The 25571-nt window shown below is 51.0% G+C and overlaps 1 protein-coding gene across 2 annotated transcripts in view; it reads right to left on the bottom strand.

Moving 5' to 3' along the window:
- The window catches only part of LOC146333902 (guanine nucleotide-binding protein G(I)/G(S)/G(O) subunit gamma-7), a 127163-nt gene that overhangs the window by 65175 nt on the left and 36417 nt on the right, over positions 1-25571 (bottom strand). The window contains exon 1 of one of the 2 annotated variants that reach the window (XM_084825080.1): positions 16687-16705. The exons of the other annotated variant lie outside the window; for it this stretch is intronic. The gene's annotated coding sequence lies outside the window, so the exon portion shown is untranslated. Of the gene's footprint in view, positions 1-16686; positions 16706-25571 lie in introns of those variants that run through there. 2 annotated transcript variants of the gene reach the window in all.

Raw genomic sequence — 25571 nt, 5'->3', positions numbered from 1 at the left:
CCATGAAGCTCACTGGGTGCCTTTGGGCCAGACTCTCAGTCAAGTGCACCTCACAGGGTTGTGTGAAGATAAAAAAGGAGAGGAGGAGGGCCAGGTAAGCCGCCTTGGGTTCTTTGCAAGAGGGGGAAAAAATGCAGGATATAAACATAAGAATAAATGATTGACTGACTGACTGATTGATTGATTGAATGAAGGCCTTGCTCTCATCCGAGCCTCAGAGATGTCTGCAAACAGCTGCAGCACAGCCTGTGTGGAAGGACAGAAAGGGGGGGGGGACCGTTTTCTACTCCAAGCGAGCAAAAGCAAAAGAAAAGCTGGGGCAGGAAGGTTCAGGCTGTTCTGTGTGGGGGGTGCAATGAAAGTGCAGCACAGCACAGCAACCTCTGCGGGATGAGCAAGGAGGAAGGGAAGGCTGGGCTCTGATCTGCTGCTTGGAGAGAAGAGAAAGCCACGAGCGGGGGGGGGGGGGGAGGCTGCTAAAGGTCACACCACCATGCCAGAGGAGGAGGAGGAGGCTGCTGTGCATCGCGGCAAAAGGACTGACTCAGCCTGGCACTTCCCCCTCACGGTATCTCCAGATCTCGCGGAGAGGCTCTGCAAGTGAGAGTTGTGAGGCTGGAGGCTGTTTACATAAGAGGAGAGCTACCAGCTGCCTGATGGAAAGACGGCACCCTGCAAGAGGGCACCAGAGGACCGTCTGGAGAAGATGCGGCCCAGGCGTGGCAGCTGGGCAGCGGGGCGGGGCTGGAAGCCGGGCGGTTGTCTCGGTGCCGGACGTGGTCAGAGCCAGCCAGGTGGCACACGCACAGAGAAGTAAGGTCAGCAGCCAGAATAGGGCAGTCCCTTTCTTAGTTCAAGAGTGAGCAAGCTTTCACAGGCCCCAGAACCCTCCTTCAGGCGGGACAAGAGGCAAAGAAATAGAATAAAAAAAGAGAAAGATGCTTGTGGGAAAAGGCCCCTTCAGCGCTCTGGAAGGTGCCATGGAAGAGGTGGTGCCTGCAGAGCAGGGGATCACAGGAACAGTGCCGTGCACTGAGCCAGACCCTGGGCCCATCCAGCCCAGTACTGCCAGCACGGACGGGCAGGGATGGCTCTCCAGGGTTCCAGGCAGGGTGCTTTCCTGGCCCGCCCTGGAAATGGGGCCTGGGACCTTCTGCATGCAAAGCAGGGGCTCTAACACAGAGCTACGGCCCTTCCCTTAATAACAAAGTAAGATTCTAGTCCTCATGGTTCTGAATAAGGTCTGATTAATGTCCTGAATAAAGTCTGAATAAAGGACAGAGAAAGCTGCCTTATACAGAACCAGTGCCTCGCTCCATCTAGCCCAATATTGCCAACACTGACGGGCAGCAGCAGTTCTCCAAGGTTTCAGGCAGGGGGTTTTCCCGGCCTGCCTGGAGATGCTGCCAGGATTGAACCTGGGACCTTCTACATGCAAAGCAGGGCCTCTGCCACTGAGCATGCCATGTCAGAAGACCTCCGTCCAATGGGGTCAGGTGCAAGAATGCAGGGCCGCACAAGGAGAAGCCCCCGGGTGGTGCATGTGTGTGTGCACACACAGGACCGAAAAAGGGAAGTGTGCACACGCAAGAGAGAGGAAGAGGTTTCCCTCGTCACAAGAGGGAAGAGAGGCACCAAGGGGAGGCGATCGGGCACGGCAGCTCAGAGACACGAGGCCAACTGCAGAAGCCCCTTCGGCTCAGTCCAAGACACGGATCTGGGCCTGCTGAGTCACACCTGCACAACATCCAGCCAGTTCCCATTTCTGAAGAAGGAGCCACAGACCTCCATAAGCAATGCAAGTGCTGTTGACAGGAAGTTTCCCAGCCAAGTGAGCTGCCAGCAGGAATGAGAACTTGCACCTTGCACACAAGGTGGAGGAGAGCAGCTAGAGGCTGGTCCTGGTGGAGCAGGAAGGACAAGATTGGCAGGACCACTGCCACCGCCTCGCTCGCTGGCCCAAATCCCACCAGGCCCCTGTGGCAAGAGGCGTCTTCGCTGCAGCCCAGGAGATGCTCCCTTCCGCCCAGAGAGGAGCCACGCAACGCAGCTCCCAGCCCACCCAGAGCACACTGGTGGCAGCAGCTCCAGCACCGTGGCGGAGGGGACCCCTCGCAAGCTGAGCGGGAGGCCAGGGAAGGGCCAGCAGAGCAGGCTGGAAGAAAACCAAACGTAGCTCCATGCACAGGGCTTGCCTCAAATCCCCCACCGCTGGGGTCGCATCGGGGGCGGAAAAAGCACAGCGATGGCCCCCCGAGGGGAGGTTGTGCACCCTTGCACTAGTCGGTGGTATAAGCCAGCCACTCTAGGCCAATTTCCCTACCAGGGTTCACTTTATCCAATTCCTCTGATGGGATCCATCCCCCTCGGAGGGAGGTTCATCCCAGGACAACTGAAATGGAGTTCGTGAGCAGTCCTAGCACCTCGGGGACTTAAAGCCCACCACTTTCCACCCATTAGGGGACCGGGAGCTGATCAATGCATGGGCCAACCACGTGGCCAAGGTAGCACCAATCCATTCATCTGAGCAGCCGACACAAGCTAAGCATGGAATGGGAGGGGTATAAGTCACGTATGGAATTTGTGGCCCAAGGGTGCAGGGGACGGCTGCCGACTGAGAGCGTTAGAAGGGGGTGAGACAAATCCATAATGGGAGGGAAGAGGGGGAGGATCAACTGAGCTCACCACAGCTGCTAACAGAACTGGGAGCCTGAACCCCAGTTGCTCAGGAGCCAGGGCAGGGCAGAGCAGGGTGCTGCTGAATTTGTTCCGGGCTTATGGGCCACCCAGAGACATCCGGTTGGGCCGCTGTGGGAAGGAAGCAAGAGGCCTGGCTAGATGGATGCACCTGAGTCAGATCTACCCTCAGGGCTGCTGTAATACTTAGGAACATTGGAAGTTGCCTTCTACTGAGTCAGACCTTGGGTCCATCTAGACCAGTACTGTCTACACGGACTGGCAGCAGGGGCTCTCCCTCCAGGGTTTCAGGCAGGATTCTTTCCCAGCCCTACCTGGAGACACTGGGGATCGAACCTGGGGCCTTCTGCATGCAAAGCAGAGGCTCTGTCACGGAGCTACAGCCTCTCCTTCCATACTGAAGTGTTCAGGACAGGGACTCTGTGCCCTCAGTCTCAAGGGCAGATTCGTTGTTGCTTCCCCCACATCCTTTCTTTCTTTATGCACCCCACTCTGTCAAACCGTGTCCCCCTCCTTCTCCGTCCCTCTGCACTTCCTGCCTCATCCACCCTTTTCCCTTTCGTGACTGCCTTCCAAAAAAAAATCAAAACAGGCTAAGATTATTATTACTATAAACACATTCCAGTCTCTGAGCCCTTGGATCCAACTCTTTTAATGCCCTCAGGGGCTCCAAGGGGCTCTGCAGGCCGCCAGGCCTTGGAAGCCATGCTTGCACAAGTGCTCCAGATCTGCTCAGCCCCATGCAAGCCAGAGACAGCTATGCTGAATGAAAAAGTGCCTCACTGATACAGCAGCAAAGCCCTTGATTTTTGGGTGGGGAGCTGGGCAGGGAGGGGGGCTGAGAAAGGCAGCCCTGGCTGGGAAACTGCACGGCAGGTGTCTGCACCCCGCTTACCTAAGCCAGGAGGAATTAGTCCTGCCAGGCAGTCTAGACTGTGGTAACTGGGACTGTGGCATGATCCATGGGCCAGAAATAACAACAGGAAGGGAAGGTGGCCAGGGACAGAATGGGCCACTGGCACCACCTAGCGGCCAGCGCACTCCTTTGCAGATGTCCTCAGGAACAAAAGAAACATTGCAAGCCCTTTCCAAGGAATCATGCACAGTTTCCTCCTCATGGACCAGGATGGGTTTTTGGAGGAACTGGCCCTGCCTGGGAGATCTTGTATGAGTCTAAGTGGATTCCAAAAGTGCCCTGATCCGTTCCCCTACCTTAAAACCAGGCAAAAAGGAGGCCCTGCTTCAAAGCCCTGACTTACTCCAAAGCAAGATGCGCCTCCAATCCAGCAGCAGGGCCTGTTCAGTGATTCCCTCGGGCTGTTCGCTCATGGCCGCTTTCACATCATTCCAGAAATAACTGAAGACCAATCCATTCTATTCTGCCTTTGAAAATTGCATAATAAGTAATAACAAAATGATGACCACTATTATTATTTTATCATTGTTATTATCAAATTATTATTATTATTTGCTGGAGTTCTTTATGTTGGATTTGGATGTTTGGATTTTTGTTACATAACGTAATTGAATATGCTTGTTTTTAGAGCACTGTTTCAGGCTGCAATTCTATGCATGCTTATCTGGGAGTAAGTCTCACTGAACTTAGAAGAGACTTACATCTCCGTAGACATGCACATGATTGTGCTGTAAATTGTACAACAGCGAGGGAGCGCAGTGTTTAAGAGTTTTAAAGAGTTTTATTGCTTGCTTGTTTTTCAAACCACAGCCTCATGTTCAAGGGTTAGTCGTTTTGGAAATTTGTTTGAAAGTTGAACAGAAAGGTACATTTAAAAATAATAAACAAACATTATACATATTTTGTTTTGCACTAGGTCATTTTACTGTTCAGATTATTAAACTAGGATCAGCTTTGGGTGACTCTTACATGAATACTGGTGCGGCAAAAGCTCTCTTTACATCCAGGTGCTTCTCTTATCTTTGGAACCACAAAGCCACCCTCCTCAGGTAACCGGGGTCAAGAGAAACCTGATCTGATGTAATACTTTGAGACCAACAAGAGGCAATCCTTGCTAAATCTTTGCTAGGAGTGTCACGGGCGCCATCTACCGCTCTGCTGTCTCAGTGCATGCAGCGACCAACCACAAAAAGCTACCCTTTTAAGATATTTTGTGCGAGTTTCCCTGTGCCAGGGGCATCAAAATTAGCTCTGCACACCTCCTTATCCAAGTCCTCCAATGAGGAGACCTGTTTGTGTCCAAAGGAGAACAGGAAGCAAACACAATGTCTCATCCTTTATCATTCTTTTGGGTTTTTCCCACATTTCCTAAAAATGTATTCCAGTGTTTATCAAAACCTCTCTCCCTGTTCCCTCCTCCCCGCACCACCCCCCCAAAAAATGTGCATAGATCCAAGAAATTAAAGCAAAGCACAACATCTCTTGGTACATTTTATGATTTTTTGCCAACCAAAGAGCTGTTAAAAATAAGTAACGGTACCATCCTATGCATGTTTAGACAGAAAAAAGTCCTACAACTCCCAGCATTCTCCAGCCAGCATGTTTTTTCAGTCTAAATGTGCATAGGGTGGTCCCCTAAATGACACAAAGCTGGCAAAAACATAGTTGAGTTCAACTTGAGAGACCCTTAGATGTGATCACCAGTCTTCGCTGGTGGACTCAGGATCAGACAATGACTGCCAATCCTTACACAAAGATAATCAGAGCTTTGCTTGGGCCATTCCCCCTTTACACAGGAGAAAATCCGCTTGCTCTGAAACACACCAGGTGCCAAGCCAACGGAGCGTTCCCACTGGGCCCACAGAATCCACATTCATACCCAACAACTCACCTAATGAGAATCCATATGCACCCAGCTTCTAGAGCCTCATCACATGCCCCTTGCCTCTCCCTTGGAGCTTAGCAAATACTTGACAAGTTGCTCTCAGCGAATGCCTTCCTGTCAAGGGTCTCAAAAGATTAAAAGCATCATCAAAGAGAACTGTAAAGGTGGGAAAAGGCTTTGGGGATCTCAAAGCCTGCAACCACACTGCAAAATGTGCAGCAGATCCCTCAATGTGCAGGCCGTGTTATCTTCCAGAACACAGGTTCAAGCCCTCTGTAATTGTAGAGTCAAACATGAGGCTGTTTGATGAAAACACACTGAACAGCCAACCGTGAGCTCGGGTTCATCCAGAGGTTCAAACGCGGGAAGTGGTAGAGTCCCTGCTTGGCAGGCAGGAGGTCCCACGTTCAGTCCCCTGGCATCGCCAGTTAAAAGGAACTGGAGGATGGAAAAGGTCCCTCTCTTTGCTGGATGGCCACTGTTAGTCAAATACTGGGCTACCTACTTCCTTAAAGTGTTAATGTGCTGCCTGTCAGGGCAAAGCCCTCCCCTGTTTATTCAGAGTGCAATCCTATGCGTGTTTAGAGAGGAAAATAGTCCTACAACTCCCAGCATGCCCCAGCCAGCTTGGTTAGCTGGGGCATGTTGGGAGTTGTAGGACTTCTTCTCTCTCTAAACATGCATGGGATTGCATCCTTATTTTATTAACACAATTTTTATACCGCCCACCAGCGATAGGCAGAGTTCTCAAGGTGGATTAGAAAACATGCATAAAGACCATAATTCAATTTAAAGGCAGTAACATGTCCTTCCTGTACAATGTTTAAATTTAAAGGGAGCCCCCTCCCCCTCCAAAGACACTGAAAGTTCTTCACTCCAGAGGGGCCGTGGCTCAGTGGCAGAGCCCCTGCTTCGCATGCAGACGTTCCCAGGTTCAGTCCTCGACAGCATCCACAGGGAGGCCTGGGAAAGAGTCCTGCCTGAGTCCCTGGAGAGCTGCTGCTGCCAGTCGGTACTGGCAGTACTGGACTAGATGGACAGTGGGTCCGACTCTGTATAAGGCAGCTTCTGATGTTCCTGTTTTAGCAACCCAAAGAGGTGTCCATGATATGATGACAACCACTCGTCTACAAGTTCGAAACCACCAGAATTGCTCCATATTTTATTTCCACTCGACATCTATTCTTTACTAACACACAGGAACTGGAAATTTTCCAGTGGGTAAATAAAGCACTAGAAAGTTTTGAGGGAAAGTTTCCATTTTGGAGAATTTCCCTGCCCCGTATCACTGCTCCAAATCGAAGTGGGACAGCTACCGCTCCCTGGCTAAACAAAGTCAGTCTTGGAAATCTCCCCTTCACCCACATGCATACACAGAGGGCTGGAAACACTTTGCTTCCTAAGCGTCAACAAGATGGTGATCTCTGATTTGCGCGCACGAATCCTTAGAAGCTGGGGAAGTTTTTTCCTATAAGCCTGGCGTGAAATTAGCAAAGCGAGGCAAAGATGGCCCGCTGCTGCTGTTGTGATTTGGTCCCTGCGCTGCTGTGTCCATTTGCACAGAAACGGCACAGGCCTCCACACCTCCCTCGGCCCACTGAGGCTATCTGATGTCACTTCCAACTATAATCTGGGGACCGCAGGTTTTATTGGGGTGATCTGTTTTTTATACTAAACAGAGTACTTTATTAACTATTTATCTATTGCTTTTCTGTTTATTTTGAGCAGATTTATGTATCGTGTATGGCTCTTTCAGAGAGTTTTACCCTTAAAGACAGTCCAATTGCCATTTTAAATAAATAAATGACACAAATAAATAGCAAAACAGTGCTTTTCTGCCAAGATAGGCATGCATGCCCGTGGCAAGTGTGTTTGTAGGCAGATTTACAACACAATCAACAGCGTAATATTGGCAGCGTGGGACATCCCTCTTCAGGGTCCCAGCCAGCCAGCCAGTCAGCTATGCCCTTTTCCACAATACTCCATTAGATTTCCTCTTACTCCCACCAACAGACAGACCACATTCTCTGCCTGCTAAGCACAGACCACACTGGGCTATTTCGGGAGGAGGGGTCCCCCGCCCAACCACAAGGACTTTTTTTTTGCACTTCAGGCTTCCCCCTAAGCATGCCCACACCTTCCCCTCTTGCATGTGGGTGGTGCCATTTTGGCTACCTACGGAACGGCACCCGGAGAACGAAGCTCGTGATTTAGAGTGTCTGATGACAGGAAATACTTCTAAGCTGTGAATCGCCACTATGTTGTCCCTGCTGCAGAGCCCACTCTCGAATACAGTATCAAAAGAGGAGTTTTTTAAACCTGTGTTTACATTTCGGAAAGTTACGAGCTGAAGCAGCGAGATCTTTGCCATTATGTAAGGAGGCAGTCACCGGCACCTTCCCAGCAAATTGCAGGCTAATGAGAAGGCCGCTTGCCTAGAGAGTAAGTTGGCCTGTTATGCAAGGAAGATGCATCACAGACTGATGACAGCCCTTTTGGCAGGTGCCTCTGAGTCAACCAGGAGAGATGCTGTTTCATGCCAATCTGTGAAGGATGGAAAAGACACCTCACCAAAATGTCCGTATAACTGGTTCTGGTGATTGTTTGGGGACATTCTGTATCTTGGTGGCCAAGGACTGGCACAAATCACACCCATCAAGAGGAGTCCACTGTCCACAAGGCAAAACTCTCCCCAGTAACAACGAAGCATCCCCTGGTGTCACTAACCAGGCAGGGGGGCTGCATTTCCTTGCCACACCCCCACCAAGTGGAACCATTTATCATTTGGTGAAGCCCTTGATGGTTTAATTTAAACTGAAGGAGGGTCTAGAAATGTCAGAAGAATAAACCACAGGCTGGCCCGGCCCAGAGTTGCCTCCTTCATGGGAAACTGCCGGAGGCAACGCCAAGTCCAACCATAGTTGTTCCCCATATCCTGAGGCAACTGAGCAAGTCCGGCAGAGCAGAATTTGTGGGGCTGCCCTGCTCTGCCGCCCGCACTTCCCAGAGTGGACAGCAGCTGAAGCAGCTAATGTCGCCCACCCCCAGGCTCCAGCACAGGTGGGCCGAAAAAGCACAAGACAGGGCAACCAGGTGGGCAGACAAGCGTTTCTTCGTTCATGCATGGCAAAGGCAGACTGCAGGGGGAGGAGGCCAAGGCGCCTTCACAAGCTGGCATACGGATTGCCCAACATTTGCTCCTGTGGCTGCTCCCCCATGTTCAGAGGCTTTTAAAATTCTGGTTGGTTGGTTGGTTGGTTGGTTTCTGCCCTGCTGCTCACTTCCCAAACTGATGGCGTGTTTAACTTGCACAACTGTTAACTGAGATGGTCCCATGCATTATGGCTCTGTGGGAGAGCCCATCCTTGCACAAAGAAGGTCCCAGGTTCAATCCCCGGCAGCACCTCCAGGTGGGGCTGGGAAAAAAACCCTGCCTGAAACCCTGGAGAGCCGCTGTGGCCGGTCCATGTCAGCGATACTGAGCTAGATGGACCCAGGGGGATCTGACTCTGTGTCAAGCAGCTTCCCAGGTTCCTAAGCACCATCTCATGGAGGAGGAGAAGGCTATCGGTGGCTACTAGTCCTGATGGCTCTGTGCCACCTCCAGCATCGGAGGCAGTGTGCCTATGTGCGCCAGTTGCTGGGGAACATGGGTGGGAGGGTGCTGTTGCACTCACGTCCCGCTTGTAGGTCTGACTCTGCGTAAGGCAGCTTCCTCCGTTCCTGTGCTCAACAGCGTTGGCTTCATATCTTAGGGGAGTCCCCTGCCCCATTCACTTGCCCGCTCCCTCTGGACCCAATCCATGCCACTGCCCAGAAGGTGGAGGCAAGGCCAGGAGAGGGCTGCTGCTCTTCTCTTTGCTCTGCCCCCTGCTTGTGCCGCTTGGAGGGGGCAGCAGAACAGGGGCGGCTGGAACAAGGAGGAGCAGCCCAGTGGTGGGCTCCGTGGGCCTCAGCAGGTGCCCAGCCATGCCAGGCTTGACCAAGCCTCCACCACATGGTTGGTTCTTCTACCTGTTTTTTCTCATGTGTTGTACCCCACCTTACATCTTAAGTCCTCCAGTAGAGACCGTCCATTTGTAACCTCTTTTTAGATTTGTGTGTGTGAATCTCTGTGTGAGATTTGTGCACATCCATTTATTGTTACATACAACAACAACAACAACAACGATATCCTGCCATTTCTTCCCCTCTTGCAAGGAACCCAAGGGAGCTGGCATAGTCCTCCGCCTCTCCATCGTTATCCTCACAACAACCCTGTGAAGTAGCTTAGGCTGAGACTCGGTGACTGGCGCAAAGTCACCCAGTGAGGTTCACAGCTGAGTGGGGACAAGAATCCTGGTCTCCTCAGTCCAAGCCCAATGCTCCAACCACTAAGCCACACTGACTGGCAAATTCCACACCCAGAGGGGCCTGCGACATTTTGAAAAAGGATCTCCACAAGCAGCCCAGAACGCCTAAAACCGATGATCCAAATCGAGCATGCCTCTCCCTCTCCATGTAGCAATCTCACCGTGACAATATTTTGACAAAGAGCTAGGAGCACAGGCTACTCAGAAGGGATACAAACTGCTTGTTTACATCTTGATATGCATTTCATTCCTAGGTACACTCAGTTCGGAACGCACTGACAAACTGACACCACGGACTTGTTTTGGAGATTAGAAGAGGCTGCTGCAAAAGGGCCCCCCCCCCCGAACAGCTGCAAACCCCCCTGTGTGCTTTTTAAAATCAATCCTGGGCAACTTTAAAGCAACGATTAATAATAATTATAAGAACAATTAATGGAAGGGCTTGTCACGGAGGCTGACGCATCCACAAGGGAGCAGCACAGAATCTGATTTCAGACAAAAGCTAAAAAGAGGACACAAACCAGACCGGGGGGGGGGGGGGGGGAGATTGGTTGGGCCTTTGACAGGTCAAAACAAGTTCTGTTCAGCTGACCGGTCAAATAATGGTCAAGGATTTTGAAAGCACTGACTTTTTTTGGAAGAACAGAAAGGATACTTTAATCCTCAGCACACTGCCTGTTTATGCTAATTCACACACACACATCCCCCAAACTAGTAAATTAGTTAGAAGTGTTCTTGAGAAACCACGACGATGATCGGTTCTTCTAAGCTTGTCGGTGCTTCTGTGCCTGGGCCCAGCCTCTCTCCTCACAAGGAGCTTTACAGAGCAAACGGATCTCACCGGGGGGGGGGGGCTTTCCGGGGCCCTGCGGCAAGCAAGGCGCAGTCCCCGGTGACCCGCCTAGGGCTGCTGGGGTCCCTGTCTGTACGTGGCGCCCTCACATAGGCCCACTGGGAGCAGGGGTGCTCTGCTGCCACGCTTGCCCCGAGGGCCGCTGGAGGCCTAACCCTACGTCTGCCCTGGGTATCAATGGCACCACTGCGGAAGGAAGCCAACTGCCCCCGTCACAGTGGTGTCCTCAGCTTCCCATTGGCAATTCAGGGGTCCCAGGGGTCCCCTGCGGAGGCCGAGAGACTGGCTGACTAATGCAGGGGGCTGAAAATGCGCCCTGCCAAGCCGCTGCTGGCGGCCCTGCATCTGCCACAGCAACGGCACTTCCCGTCGGATGAGAGAGCAAAGGTCAGCCAAGGATTCCCTTGGTGGCGTCCACACAAGCGCTGCCACGGGGATCCCGCTGGGATCGCAGTTCTCTCTTCCGGCTCCGCACCAGGGGCGCGGGACCTGGCTTTGTGCAGATTTCCCCCATTCTAAAGGATGAAATGTCTCCCCGAAGGCTTCGCTGCTGGCAGTCAGAGCGGGAAGCTCAACAGGCTGGAATCTGGGGTGGTTTGGCCCCGGACTGTTGGCCGCCAAGAGCTTCTCCCAAATGGAGTTTGGCCCCCGGGCTGTTAAGAGGTTCTGCATCCCAGCCCAAAATGGATGGTGGGAGAGAGATCACCTCATGGGTCAAACGTCCATCCTGAGTGACCCAGATTCCGGGACGTATCGCACCCCCAGAGAGGAGCAGGTAGGAGGGGGCACTGGGGAGGGACCATGCTCCCATCTGCCTCTCCATCTCTGCAGAGGACCTGCACTCCAGCTCAGCGGACAGGGAGAAACCCAGTCCAAGACAGAACAGCAGCAGCAGCGAAACATGCCTGGGTGTCGCCAAAAGGGGTCCATCAGAGCCTACCCATTCTCCCAAGGGTGCTGGCCAGCCCACAGCCACAGATCAGGGAGAACACCCGGCCCATGGAGAAAGTGGGCTGTAGTCCACAGAGGCTGCCACCACCACTTTTCCTTTTCTCTCCACACACCCCGCCCTGCGTGTCACGTCTTCTCAGATTGTAAGCCTGTGGTGGCAGGGACTGTCTGGTTTTAGTGCTTGATTGTAAGACACTCCGGAAGCCTTTGGGGGGGCTGAGGAGCAGGATAAAAATCCCTTAAATAAACAAATGAATAAATGAATGAATGTATTGACAAACGTCAGTCTTTCAGCTGCCCCAAGATTCTTTCTTGCCTCTCCAAGGCTCAAGGGGTTACATCAGCCTCCTGCCAAACCCACTGCCCCCAAGGGGTGCTGGACTACAACCCCAACACATCTGGATAGAGGAAAACGGCTAGGCACTCTTCAGATTTATAAGCCTCACAATCAGAATCAAGGAACAAAAGCACAAAAAGAATATTCAGGGCCAGGGCCTCAAACGAGCGGGAAAGGATCAAAGCTCCTGGAAGCGCGAATAGGGGATTTGGCTGGGTGCTTGAATCAGCTGACGGATTTTTCCATGGAAATTCCCTCCTCGCAGCCTGGAAAGAGGAAAACGGGAGGGTCTTTCCTGCCTCCTTTGCACACGGCGAAGCATGGGGCAGGGAAGGCAGCAGCCGAGGGGACATTCCAACTGGGCTGTAGGCCACGGGGCACTTTCCTGAACCAGAGAGGGCAAGAGGGAGTCATTCGTTCCCGCTCAAGGCAACACCCCTCGGTGGCAGCCTCTGGGCAAAAACCTTTCGACCTCTCCCCACCCTCCAATTAACATCAGGTCACATCTTCAGGGAAGGCTCAACCCAACAAACGTATTCGAAATTTGGATGTCGTTCCTGCCCGGGCAAACGGGCTCAACGGAGCTTAACAAGTTCCCCCTTGTTTCATTTCCCCCTCAGGACACCTCTTCAGCTAGACCAGGGTGCAAAACAAAATGCAGCTCTCCAGGGTTCCCCAAATGGCCAGATCACCTTTCCGTGGCCCCGCCCCCTTTTTCTCGACCCCCAAATGTTTGGTGGTTTCCCAGCTTTTTCTGCTGTCCCACCCACCCCCATTCTAAAAGGGGCAATAAGAGCTTTAAGCTGCAACTTGCTGGAATTTGTTGCACGTCTGGCCCCGTCCCATTTGCCTTCGGCCCCACCCGCCACTGGAAGCTTCTTCGAAATAGAACTCAGCCCTTGGGCCGAAAGAGGTTCTGCACCCCTGAGTCAGATGGAGGGTCCGAATATACCAGAGCAGGCTGTGGCAAAGGGCCATAGCTCAGTGGTCCAGCATACCTGCTTTTCCTCCAGACGGAGCATGGCCACGATGGCTCTGCAAAGGGCGGTGATAAATGCAGGCAGGATGAGTCTACCATGGCAGCCTAGTCAAGACAGCTAATGCAGCGTCTCTCTGAATATTAGTGGTAATGGAGCAAACCACTGGGGGGTGTTTTGCCCTCACGCCCTGGTTTGTGGGCTTTTTAGTGGGGCATCTCAACTAAGTGAACCCTTGAACTGATCCAGAAAGGCCCTTTTTATTTATTATTTATTATTGCATTTATGCCCTGCCTTTTGTCCTCTTGCAAGGAGCCCAAGGCGGCTTACGTGGCCCTCCACCTCCTCTCCATTTTATCCTCACAACAACCCTGTGAGGTAGGTGAGGCCAAGGGTCAGTGACAGGCCCAAAGTCACCCAGTGAGCTTCATAGATGAGCGGGGACTCGAACCTGGGTCTCCCCAGTCCCAGTCTGACAATCTAAGGACTACGCCACCCTGGCTCTCTTGCCACAGTCTCAGAAAGGGCTCCCACAAGTCACCCCAGTGGCCATATGTGGACCCTCCATCAGACTCAGGGGTGCAGAACCTCTTTCAGCCCAAGGCCTGGGTTTGGGGAGAGAGAGAGGCTTGCTTAGCCAATGGAGAGTGTTTTCTCCCCAAGCACGGAGACCCTTCCCACGCGGCAGCCTGGAAAATGAGGCCTCATGCCAGCCGTTCCCTGGCACTGTGCTGGCTGCCACTTCCCCGCAAACAGCAAGCCCGCTCAGTGCCAAAGTTATGTTTTGTTATGTAGGTCCGAGCCAGGCTGCAAAATCACTCGTTGGACCGAAAAAAGAAAGCCATCAACAAGGAGCCGGAAGCACTGGAGGCGTCTTTTGTGTGCCTCCTCCCTCCGTCTCTGCTTCGGAAGAGAGACTTCCTGCCTTCCTGTAAGACCTCATGCACGGCTCAGCCATTTTCCGGTCACTCAGCTGACTGCGAGGGAGGCAGCAACGTGGAGGCGATCTTTGTGGATGAATTCCAAGAATCAAACTCCGTGGCATTCAAGCCAGCGTTCTTTCCCACCAGTCAGAAAGAGAAAAAACAAACACAACAGAAGTATCATTTTGCACGGTTTCACATCTTGCTTCTCCTCCACTGGGCCAGCAACCAGCTTGACATCACGTGAGCTTTGCACCCAAAATTAGATCAGTGAAGTTCACACAGCTCCTTTGCCTTTCAAAAGAAAGCTTAATCACTTCCAGGGGTGGCTCAGCCACCCCAATGCTAGACAGAGAGGACATGCTAGAGAAAACGGCTTCCAACGGATGTGAAACCCCCTCGGAATGTAGGAAGAGGCCTGTCAAATCAGACTGCAGCCCACCTGCCCAGTATCTTGTTTCCAGCAGTGGTAGCGACACGCAGGGCTTCGAGGTGACAGTAAACACTGTCAAGTCTGCCCTCTCCTCCTGCACGCATTTGCGCAATTCCTTTTTTAAAGCCCCCTAAGCCACATCTTGCGGCCACTGGCTGGGCAAGTTCATTCTTGGGCCTCCCTTGCAAAGGACGACTTTTGCGGCCTCCTCCAAATCCTACCACGGATCGAATGAGAGGGGGCCACAGCCCCCTCACCCCGCGGACATCATGAAATTTCTGACCACGCCAGTCCCACGCTCTTTGGTCAAGCCAAGCCTGAACACACTGGCCAACCTGTGGCACCTGAAATGCCTCCTGAGCTACGATGGCAGGAACAGACGGCGAGTATTCCCGTTGCCTCGGAACAAGAGACAGGAGGAGGGCGCACGGAATAGTTGCAGGGGCAGCATGCCCTCCTCGGTGTGCTGAGACTCAAGTTCGGCCAGGAACCTCCAGCTTGATCCAGCCGTGATGCAATCGCCAGCTGGAACAGCAGCCTGACATCCAAATAAATACACACATAAATAAAACAGGGGCTCTGACGCTGAGCCATGGCCCTTCCCTCAATAATAAAGTAAGAATCTAGTTCTCATGGTTCCAAATCAAGGGCTGATTTTAAAGAAGAACACAGGAAGCTGCCCTATATGGAGTCAGGCCCTGCGTCCATCCAGCCCAGTACTGCAGACACTGACTGGCAGCGGTGGCTCTCCAGGGTTTCGGGAAGGATTCTTTCCCACCCCACCTGGAGATGTTGCCGGGGATTGAACCAGGGACCAAACCAGGGACTGTCTGCATGCAAAGTGGGGGCTATGCCATGAAGCTACAGCCCTTTCGCCATGCCAGCGAGCTGAGTCAGGGCCCTCCATGCCAGCCTTGGTGCCAATCCAAAGGATGTACCGTTTCGCAAGACCCAGATCCTTGGCGTCAAAGGTCCCACTGCTGCTTCTGCTTTCCAAGACAGAGGCAGTGTGCACATGATGCAGAGGCCCCTTTCCTCGGAAGTGGAGAGACACCACAGGCGGCCCCAAACTTCTTGGAATCTCACAGGCAGATGCACATTTCGGAGCTGAACTTGGTGAGGCGATGGCAAAACGAGGAGCCACCGAGAATCACTGGAGGCTCCTGCAACCTGCAGGAAGTGCCGCCCCAGACTAGCAGTCTCTGTGGTGTCCATTTCAGAACTGGGTGCACTGGTGTGCAAAGCGGGACATCTGCTCCAGCCCTATACAGCCTCACACAGCCCAGGACCAGAATACCTGATGGAGCGCCTCTCCCGACATGAACCAACCTGGACGCTAAACTCGGCATCCAAGGCCCGCCTTCAGGCACCTCCTCCGAGGGAGGCTTGGAGGGTGGCAACAAGGGAGAGAGCCTTCTCGGCAGGGTCCCCCAATTAAAGGATGCTCTCCCTGACAAGACTCGCCTGGTGCCAACATTGTCCTCTTTTCCGTGCTCAGTTAAAACTGCCCTCTTCTCTCAGGCACTTGGCAGCATATGAGTTTTTAATCAGGTCCTGGATTGTCTTTGGTTGAAAACAATTTGTTTAAAAATTGTTTTTAGACATATGTTGTCTGTGTGTGTGCTATCTGTTTATGCTTTTATGTGTATGTTTTTATACTTTGTATAATGTATTTTTAATGGTTTTAAATTTTTGTGGGGCACCCAGAGAGCTTTCGCTACAGGGCAGTTTAGAAATATGATAAATGAAATGAAATTAAAACTTATTCCACAGCAGAATTTCAAAGTGCAGAATTTCCAGGCGCAGGCCTAGTGGAAACATCTGCTCTTTCCTTGCACAGAAGGAAGGAGTACCGAGGGCTGGACTAGGGTTCAAAGTCCAGATCAGCCACGAAACCTGCTTGGTAACCACAGTCTAGTCACTTTAGGGAAGGGACCGTATCTCTGTGGTGCAGCCCCTGCCAGGTTCCATCCCTGGAAGTGTCCCTGGAAGTGGAATAGCACAGGGGGCCAGGTTCTTCCTTGCTTGAGCAGGAAAACAAAACTGACCTCGCACTCTATTGAAACACATTCAGAATCCCCTCCCTGCCCTCCTACTTTTGTGCAGAGGTGAAAGCACAAAAACACACAGACGCGTGGCTGAGGTGTCCCTCAGTTCCTGTGTACAGCAGCTGCAAAGTCGGGTCAGGGGCGGAGAGGAAGAAAAGAAGGCAGAAAACAATGCGACTGGGCCAAGCTCCATCCACCAGGCCTCCAGGGCTTCTCTCCCCACCCCAGAAGCAGAAAAAATCCCTGGCCAAACAAGAGGAGTTGCCCCCCCCCGCTACTCACACCATCTGAGTTTCAAGAACAACCCTGCTGACCTTTCTGGAGAACCCGCTGTGCCAGATCGGTTCCACCCAGAGGTAAACAAGCTTGTGCAGGGACACAGGCCGCCCTGCAATGCACAGGCCTATGGGGAGAAAGAAGGTCACACAAGCTACCCGAAAGGCAGTTTTCCAAGACAGGAAACAGAAACTGGTAGTCGCAAGCAGTTCAAACGGCTTGGCAGTTGGGGCCTGCAGAACAGCTGGTAAACATCCAAGGCAGAACCAGGAGCTAGATTGGAGGAGCGAGATTCCATATACCCCGAAGAAATGGCTTAGCCAGCGGATGCAAAAAAGCAGAAGAGCTGTCCACTGGAGCACTAGAGGCAGCGACAGCAAACAGATATGCACTCAGGGAAGAAAGTTTTAAACCCTTGTCTTAAAGAGACAAGATAAACAGCAAAACCTGGTGCAAATGGCACCAGACAGGGTCAAAGTCAGGAGTGGCAGCAAACAAGCAAAAGGATGGGCATGCGCGCGCACACACGCCCCCCAGGGCTCAATTTCAGAGCACAAATCCAAGGCTTCCTGCCAAAGGGCGCCCACTGAGAGCCTGCCACTTGCAACGAAGCCCTCTCCCACCACTTTCTCCTCCGGGTCATTTTGAACTGCTTCTTGACGCAGCAGGCGTCACATCTGCGCCAACTGCAATCCCTGAGGGAGTGTCTGTCCTGGTATGACCCTGCCCAGGCACTACGGGCACCATCTGAGGTCCTCCTCCGAGTGTCTCTTCTGAGGGAGGTTCACAGGATGGCAACAAGTGCCTTCTCTGTGGTGGTCCCACAACTGTGGACTGATCTCCCCAGTGAGGCCCACCTGGCACCAACACTCTCAACTTTCTGGTGTCAGGTTACTTGATAGCGTATAACGAGATTTTTAACAGGTCAGGGGATTTTTATTGTTGGTTGTGCAAAACTGTTTTCTTTATTTTGGGATGGAGACGGTTTTCTGTTATATGGTATTTTTTATTGTCGTTATACTGTATTTTGGGAGGGTTGATTTTGCAAACTGCCCACAGAGCTTGCGCTATTTGGGAGATTCTAGAAATGCAATCATTGAATGGAAGCGATAAATGACAGATCAGTTCTGCAAAGAGGCTGCGGCCTCCAGGGCCAGAAGGACAATGAAAGACTCTAGCCTCTCCGGGTGATGTTACCCCAGAGGTGGCATAACACACACGCACAGGGCCGCTCATCCTCCAGGAACGTGGCAGGCACCCCGTTGCATGCCGTTCCAACCGAGGTTTATTACAAAAGACTTAATTAGCAGAGGCAGGCTGAGGCAGGCCGGAGCACCTGACTAGATTCACCATTATGTAAGACAGGTTCACACCAGGGAGTGTGTCAATCTGGCTCACCTGCCGGCTGTCTTCTGGGCTACAAGGTCACGGGAGCCGCCATCCAGGAGTCACCCAAGGTTTCCCAATGCTGTGGTAACAAGGAGAATGAGGACACCACCAAAGAAACATGCCAGGCACAGAAGTATCTACCGTCCATTGGCCACCTCCCCAGCTTCGTGCGCACCAGGTTCTGGGACCTCCCCGTCCATCCTGCACAGCTCAGGGCCTTGGCTGAACTCCTCTTTCCTCAAAAGCAGAAGCCAACAGGCTCATCCCATGAATGGTGGGAGGTTCAGGGCAGATCAAAGTCCTTCTTCGCACAGCTTAGAGTTAAACCACGGAATGTGGTGCCAAAAGATGTGGTGATGGGCACCAATTTGGATGGCTTTAAAAGGGGGTTGGACAAATTAAGAATCATAGAACAGTAGGGTTGGAAGGGGCCTACAAGACCATCGAGTCCAATTCATGGAAGAGAAGGCCGACAGTGGCTACTAGTCCTGATGGCTCTATGCTGCCTCCAGTATTGGAGGCAGTATACTAGGGAACACGAGCAGGAGGGGACTCTAAGCTATTAAATAAGGATGGCAAAACGATAACAGATGACAAAGAAAATGCAGAGGTGCTCAATTCCTACTTTGGCTCAGTCTTCTCCCAAAAGAGGGTCTATGACCCCCCCTGGCAAAGGCGAAGTACAGGCTGAAGGGGCAGGATTGCAGCTTGAGATCGATAGGTCAAGGAACACCTAATTACTTGGAATGAGTTCAGATCTCCAGGGCCAGATGAACTGCATCCTAGAGTAAGAAAGGAACTGGCAGAAGAACTCTCAGAACCGCTGTCTATTCTCTGAGAAATCATGGAGGACGGGGGAAGTGCCAGATGACTGGAGGAGGGCTAATGGTGTCCCTATCTTCAAAAAGGGTAAAAAGGAGGAACCTGGGAACTACAGAACAGTCAGTCTGACATCAATCCCTGGGAAAATTCTGGAGCAGATGATACAGCAATCCATCTGGAAGCACCTTGAAAACACTGCCGTGATTCCTCGAAGCCAACATGGATTTGTCAAGAACAAGTCCTGCCAGACAAATCTGATCTCATTTTTTGATCAAGTAACCTCCCTTGTGGACTGTGGGAATGCTGTAGACATCATATACCTCGACTTCAGCAAAGCTTCCGACAAAGTGCCCTATGATCTCCTGATGAGCAAACGAGCTCAAAGTGGGCTGGATGAAACAACGATCCGGTGGATCCACAGTTGGCTACAGAATCGGACAAAGAGTGCTTATCAATGGGACCTTCTCAAACTGGGGAGAGGTAACGAGTGGGGTACCGCAGGGCTCAGTCCTGGGCCCAGTGCTCTTCAACATTGTTATTAATGACTTGGAGGAGGAGGTGCAGGGAATGCTGATCAAATTTGCAGATGACACAAAATGGGGAGGGATAGCTAATACTTTGGAAGCAGAAACAAAATTCAAAGTGATCTGGATAGACTGGAGCGCTGGGCAGAAAACAAGAGAATGACATTTAATAGGGATAAATGCCAAGTTCTGCACCTAGGAATAAGAAACCAAAGGCACAGTTACAAGATGGGGGATACGTGGCTCAACAATACTGCAAGCAAGAAGGATCTTGGAATTGTTGTCGATCACAAGCTGAATATGAGCCAACAATGTGATGTGGCTGCAAAAAAGGCAAATGCTGTTTTGGGCTGCATTCATAGAAGCATCGCTTCCAAATCCCGGCAAGTACTGGTCCCCCTCTACTCAGCACTGGTTAGGCCTCATCTGGAGTACTGTGTCCAGTTCTGGGCACCACACTTGAAGAAGGATGCAGGCAAACTGGAGAGGGTTCAAAGGAGGGCAACACAGATGATCAGGGGGCTGGAAACAAAGCCCTGTGAGAAGAGACTGAAAGAACTGGGCATGTTTAGCCTTGAGAAGAGAAGACTGAGGGGAGATATGATAGCACTCTTCAAGTACTTCAAAGGTTGTCACAGACAGGAAGGCCAGGATCTCTTCTTGATCATCCCACAATGCAGGACACGGAATAATGGGCTCAAGTGACAGGAAGCCAGATTCCGGCTGAACATCAGGAGAAACCTCCTGACTGTTAGAGCAATACGACAATGGAACCAATTACCTGGGGCGGTGGTGGGCTCTCCCACACTGGAGGTGTTCAAGACGAGGCTGGACAGCCATCTGTCAGGGATGCTCTGACTTGGATTCCTGCATTAAGCAGGGGGTTGGACTCGATGGCCTTGTAGGCCCCTTCCAACCCTGCTATTCTATGATTCTATGATCGGGCTTATGTCCTGCTTGTGGGGTTCCCATGGAGGCATCCGGTGGGAATAGCATTATTCATTATAAAATGTATAAACCACTCCACACCGAGAGATATCAATGCGATATTGATGACAGCCAGGGTGGAATAGGGCTTAGAGAGTTGGACTGGGACTTGAGACCTGGGTTCTAGTCCTCGCTTGGCCATGAAGCCCACTGTGTAGCTTTGGGCCAGTCACAGACTGTTAAGAACATAAGACCCTAAGAAGAGCCCTGCTGGATCAGACCAAGGGTCCATCTAGCCAAGCGTACTGTTCAGACACTGGCCGAACAGCTGTTCATCAGGAACCTACAAGCAGGACATGAGTGCAACTGCACCCTCCCTACCTCTGGGCTACTCTTGGCCTAACCTACCTCGCAGCGTTGTTGTGAGGATAAAATGGAGACAAAGAGGGCCATGTAAGCTGCCTTGGGCTCCTTGCAAGAAGAGAAAAGGTGGGGTATAAATGTAATAATCTTTTTTTTTTAATTGGCACAGTGTACAATAAATTAAAATGCAAAATGTAAAAACATTATAGTGAAAAGAAATGCTGCACAACACGGGCCTTTAGTATGATCTCACAGGGCTCCTCTTACGTTCTCCACCACCACCGTTATCCTTTCTCACTGTTTTGCAAGCTTGATAACAGTGTGGAGAATCCCAGCTTTCCTTCTCCATACCTAGAAGACGTTCCTCCACCCTTCACCAGGTCCCAAAAGGCTGTTGAGGTCCCCCTGCCGCACCCTTCTCTCTCACACCAACACAGACACACACTGCGGCCCCTCTAATGTCAGACATCCTCCCATCTTCTCATGCCCGGCCGCTCCCAAGTACCAGTGGGACACTGATGGTTGGATACAAATCTCCATCCTGCCTTGCAAGCCGCTCACAAATCCACACATTAAAGGCCAGCTTAAAAACAAATACAGCTTCAAACCCAGACAGCGCCAAACAGGGCTCTGCTCTTTCGGACCACCAAAACCCAAAGGCTGCATTTATCCCTTATTTGGCTCTGTTGCTGGTGCCAACCCAACACTTTTCATAAAAGCACGGCAGAAAACCCATGTTGCTGGGAGGAGGCCTTTGCTTCCTCACCTTTTACTCTTATCCCCAAGGCTCTCTCTATGCAGGAGCCGCTTGCCCAGGGCGAGTCACAATTCCAGGGGGGAGAGTTCATTTGTTTACTGATGTTACACAGATCTTTTTGGAGGGAAACATGGGGTATAAAAATTTTACATGAAAATGAAATAAATTAGAGCAGCGTTCCCCAACCTGGTGCCCTTCAGATGGGTTGGACTGCAAGTCCCATCATTCTCAGCCAGCATGGCCAATGGGAGTTGCAGTCCCATCTGCAGGGCCCCAGCTTGGGGAATGATGAACTAGAGTGTCACAAACACACACACACCACTACCTATCTGCCTTTGCACACCTGCATGTCATGGAGCTGCTCAAGAAAACCCATTAAGCTACTTTCTTTGCAGACAGACCCCTGGAACACCTAGCCCACTGGTCCCTGCTCTCACCTGCAGGAGCTCCGCAGTGTCTTCCACGAGGAGCAATGGCCCTTCCCCTAGAAACCAAGTTTCCAGTCCTCATGGTTCCGAAAAGAGTGGATTTAAATAGGAACATGGGAAGGTGCCTTGACTGGTAGCTAGGGTGGCCCGATGTCCTACTCTTATTTATTTCATTTCATTTCTATACCGCCCAATAGCCGAAGCTACTCTGCAGAGAGCAGTCCTCTATTTGAAGGGCTGTCCAGTCCAAGTCCAATTTGAAGAGCAGAGAGAGAAGAGCAGGAACCTTGGCAGTGCCCATCCACAGGACGGAACATCTGGACAGCCAGCTGAACAGGTAGGCACACAACTCACCTGGTCTTCCCCACTATGGTGATATGTACTGCATTTCTATTTAAGTTATAGATATTATTTATAACTGCATCGATACATCTGAATTAGCATATGCAAATATGCTCTTTTGTCCTCTTTTGGGGCAACGCTAAGTGGCCACCCTGCTGGTAACAGCTCTGCAGAGCTCTCAGGCAGAGACACACCTTTGGCAGCCCAGGGATTTAACCTGGGATATTATTCACTTTGCACAGCTGCCCTGTCACTCCGCTCTATCTGCTCCCCATTAACAGGCCAGATGAGCTACTTACCCAGAAGGAACTGTGACTCGCCCTGGGCAAGCGGCTACTGCACAGAGAAGACCTCGGGGGCAAGAGAAGAAGGCAAGGAAGCAAAGGCCTCCTCCCAGCAATGCGGGCTTTCCAGAAAAATGCTGAACTGGAAAGTTTTCTACTGCCCCAAGTCGATGGAGATGTGGTTCAGTATATTTAATTGGCTTACAGTTAGTGAGGAAAACTTTAAAAAGCACACCACACTAGTTTCCCATGCTGAATAAATACCTGAAACGGTTTTCCAACGGCGAAACATACTGAAATATTTGATATGTGTGTGTGTGTGGGGGGGGGGTATTAAAACATGTCTACTCAGAAATTAGCCCATTATTAGACTTACTCCCAGGTAAGTGCGGATAGGACAGCAGCTGTAGGGCGCTATCCTATGCATGTTTAGATAGAAAGAAGGACTACAACTCCCACCATTCCACACCCAACCATGCTGGCTGGGGACTGCTGGGAATGGTAGAGGACTTTTTTTCTGTCTAAACATGTGCAGGATCGTGCCCTTAGTGTGGTTTAAATGTTAAGATTTAAAACAAATTCAAAGCTTTAGTTGGGTTGTTTTTTAAAACTGGGATACTTGTAAATATTTTAATATGTGACAACTTAATAGCATACATTTACTTTGAATTATTTAGATTTTAAAAGGGAGAAAGAAGGTGCTGAAAACCATTAACATGCCCATCTTAGCATGCCTGAAAGGGCTGTGAGTATAAATATTTGTGCTTCCCAAGAAGAAGAGTTAATTACAGCTTTTAGATTTGACTATTACTATATCCATTCCAGTTCCCCCAATTTGACTTCTGCTGCATTCACTCAGGTTACTAAGTAATATTACAAAAGAATGCATTTCTAGAAGCAGGGGAAAAATTCCACAGAAAAAGACAGCAGTGGAAAATCTCTGAAATGGAAAACGTTTCCACCCCATATCACTGAGCACCACATCCCCATCGTGGGGGCTCACTTCCCTCTCAGCTGACAGACAACCCCGAAGAACAAACAGAAAAGCAGATGCGTAGAAGGAGCTCAGCTCTGGCTGCTTTCACAGACTTGAATGGCTCTTGGGAGCCTTTGGGGAAAGAGATGAAGCATCTCAAGCACAAAGCACAGACAGGGCAAGAGGGATGAGCCAATGCCACAATTCGTGGCCATCAAAGGCATTGAGACAGCAGCGGGAAGGCCTGGCACAGAGAAGAGCAGAAAAGCAGAGGTCTAGAACAGGTGAAGGTGTTCCAAATTTATTCCAAATGAGCCCCCTCCCCACCGAAGCAAATGAAGCAGCTGTCATAGGTCCTTGTTGCCTGAATTATGAAGCTCGGAGGATCTGAGAGGTCTCCACAGGACAGGAGCGCAAGCTAAATCGCGCCTCGTCATAGCTAGCTGGCCGCCTTCCCCTACCCACCCCAAATCAATCCCTGACAACTTTCAAGTCTTGCATTATCAGTCGCCCCACAAGTAACAGTGACCTAGTTCACACATAACACTCACCCACAGTTTATTTAACCCGTGGTTAGTTGCCCTACTCAGGGTTTGTCCGGCAGACAATCAAACAAACCATGATTTGTTTTCTCAATCCCTGGGCTGTTTGCTTCCCTCCTCCTTTGCTCGCTTCGTCCCTGTATCCCAAATGCCTTTCCGGTGTTATTGTACCAGCTGTTTTTTTTTACTACGCTTGCCTCTGTAGCCCGGTGAAACAGCCCATGAACAACCCACAGTTCTGGATTCAGATGTCATGACAACCCTGAAGTTCCCAGCCCAACAAGAAAATATGGCTTCTCTTCCTGGACTGTTTGTGGTTAACAAACCATGGCTTGGTAGCGCAGCCCAGTTCGCACATCACAACAACCCAGAATTAAATAAACCATGGGTTAGTATTATGTGTGAACCACGTCAATGTGTCGCCAGATCATAGCACGCGACTGGGCCTTCTCGGTAGTGGCACCCATCCTCTGGAATGCTCTCCCAACGTGTGGTTCAAGAGGCAGATACGGTGGCGAGCTTCCAACTCCTCTTGAAGACGCATCTGTTTACTTGGGCTTTCCCTGACTCGTACGCGACCAAGACACTGTTCCATTCAACTGATCTTCTCATTGCAACGTTCTTAATGTATATATATTTTTGTATTGTTTTTTAACACTGGTTTTTATATTTTATTAGATGGACTGCTGATGTAAATTGCTTAGAAGTTTTAGGATATCAAATGGCATAGAAGCTAAATAAATAAATATAAATATAACGACAGCAAACACCTTCTGCTGGCAGAGAAGAAGGGAGGGAAACAGCCCGGCTTTGAATATGCAGATGCAATAAGAGTCCAGAGCACAGCAGCAGCCTCCTGAGGCAACCTTTCCAGAGCATCACGGGATACCAGCCATATGACAGGTACCATATGACATCCAGGGCTATTTTTAGCCACCCTCATCATCACTTTGCAGTGAGCCAGGAGAGAAGAGAACAATTTCTGCCAAAAAAACGCCCTGTGGGCAACAACATTCCATTAGCGAGCACTCACCCTAATCAGAGGCAAAATAAATCATTACACAAGTTTAACAAAACCCTGACATTACAATATCTCTGCCTGCAATCATGAAGAGGTGGGGAGGAACATGTCCGGGGGGTCGGCGGGGATGCGTTTCCCTTGTCGACTGCAAACTGGCTGCAAGCCATGAATCCATCCCTAAACAAGTCCATCGGGACCTGACAGAGCCGGTCTGATGGGGACTAGAGAGAGGCTGCCAGCAAAGGCAACGGAGCAGACTCAGACGTCAGAGAATTCTTGCTCTGTTGTGTCAAGAGGCCAACATAAAAGGACAACAATACCGCACATAGAACAGCCTTCCCCAACCTCTGGATGCATGTGGACTGCCATTCCCATACTCGCCAGCTTGGGGAATATGGGAATGGCAGTCCACACACATCCAGAGGGCACCGGGTTGGGGAAGGCTCTTACAAGAAGCTAAGAGACTCCCATTTGCCCCAATACTAACCTGAGCGCCACTGCACCACACAGTGTTTTCTTTATTTTAGTTGTCTTTATGGTATTCCTAC

Source organism: Heloderma suspectum, chromosome W (genome assembly GCF_057233095.1).
Source record: "Heloderma suspectum isolate Gila_16-S chromosome W, 16-S_ref, whole genome shotgun sequence".
NCBI lineage: Eukaryota > Metazoa > Chordata > Lepidosauria > Squamata > Helodermatidae > Heloderma > Heloderma suspectum.
This window is presented reverse-complemented; position numbering and strand designations above follow the sequence as displayed.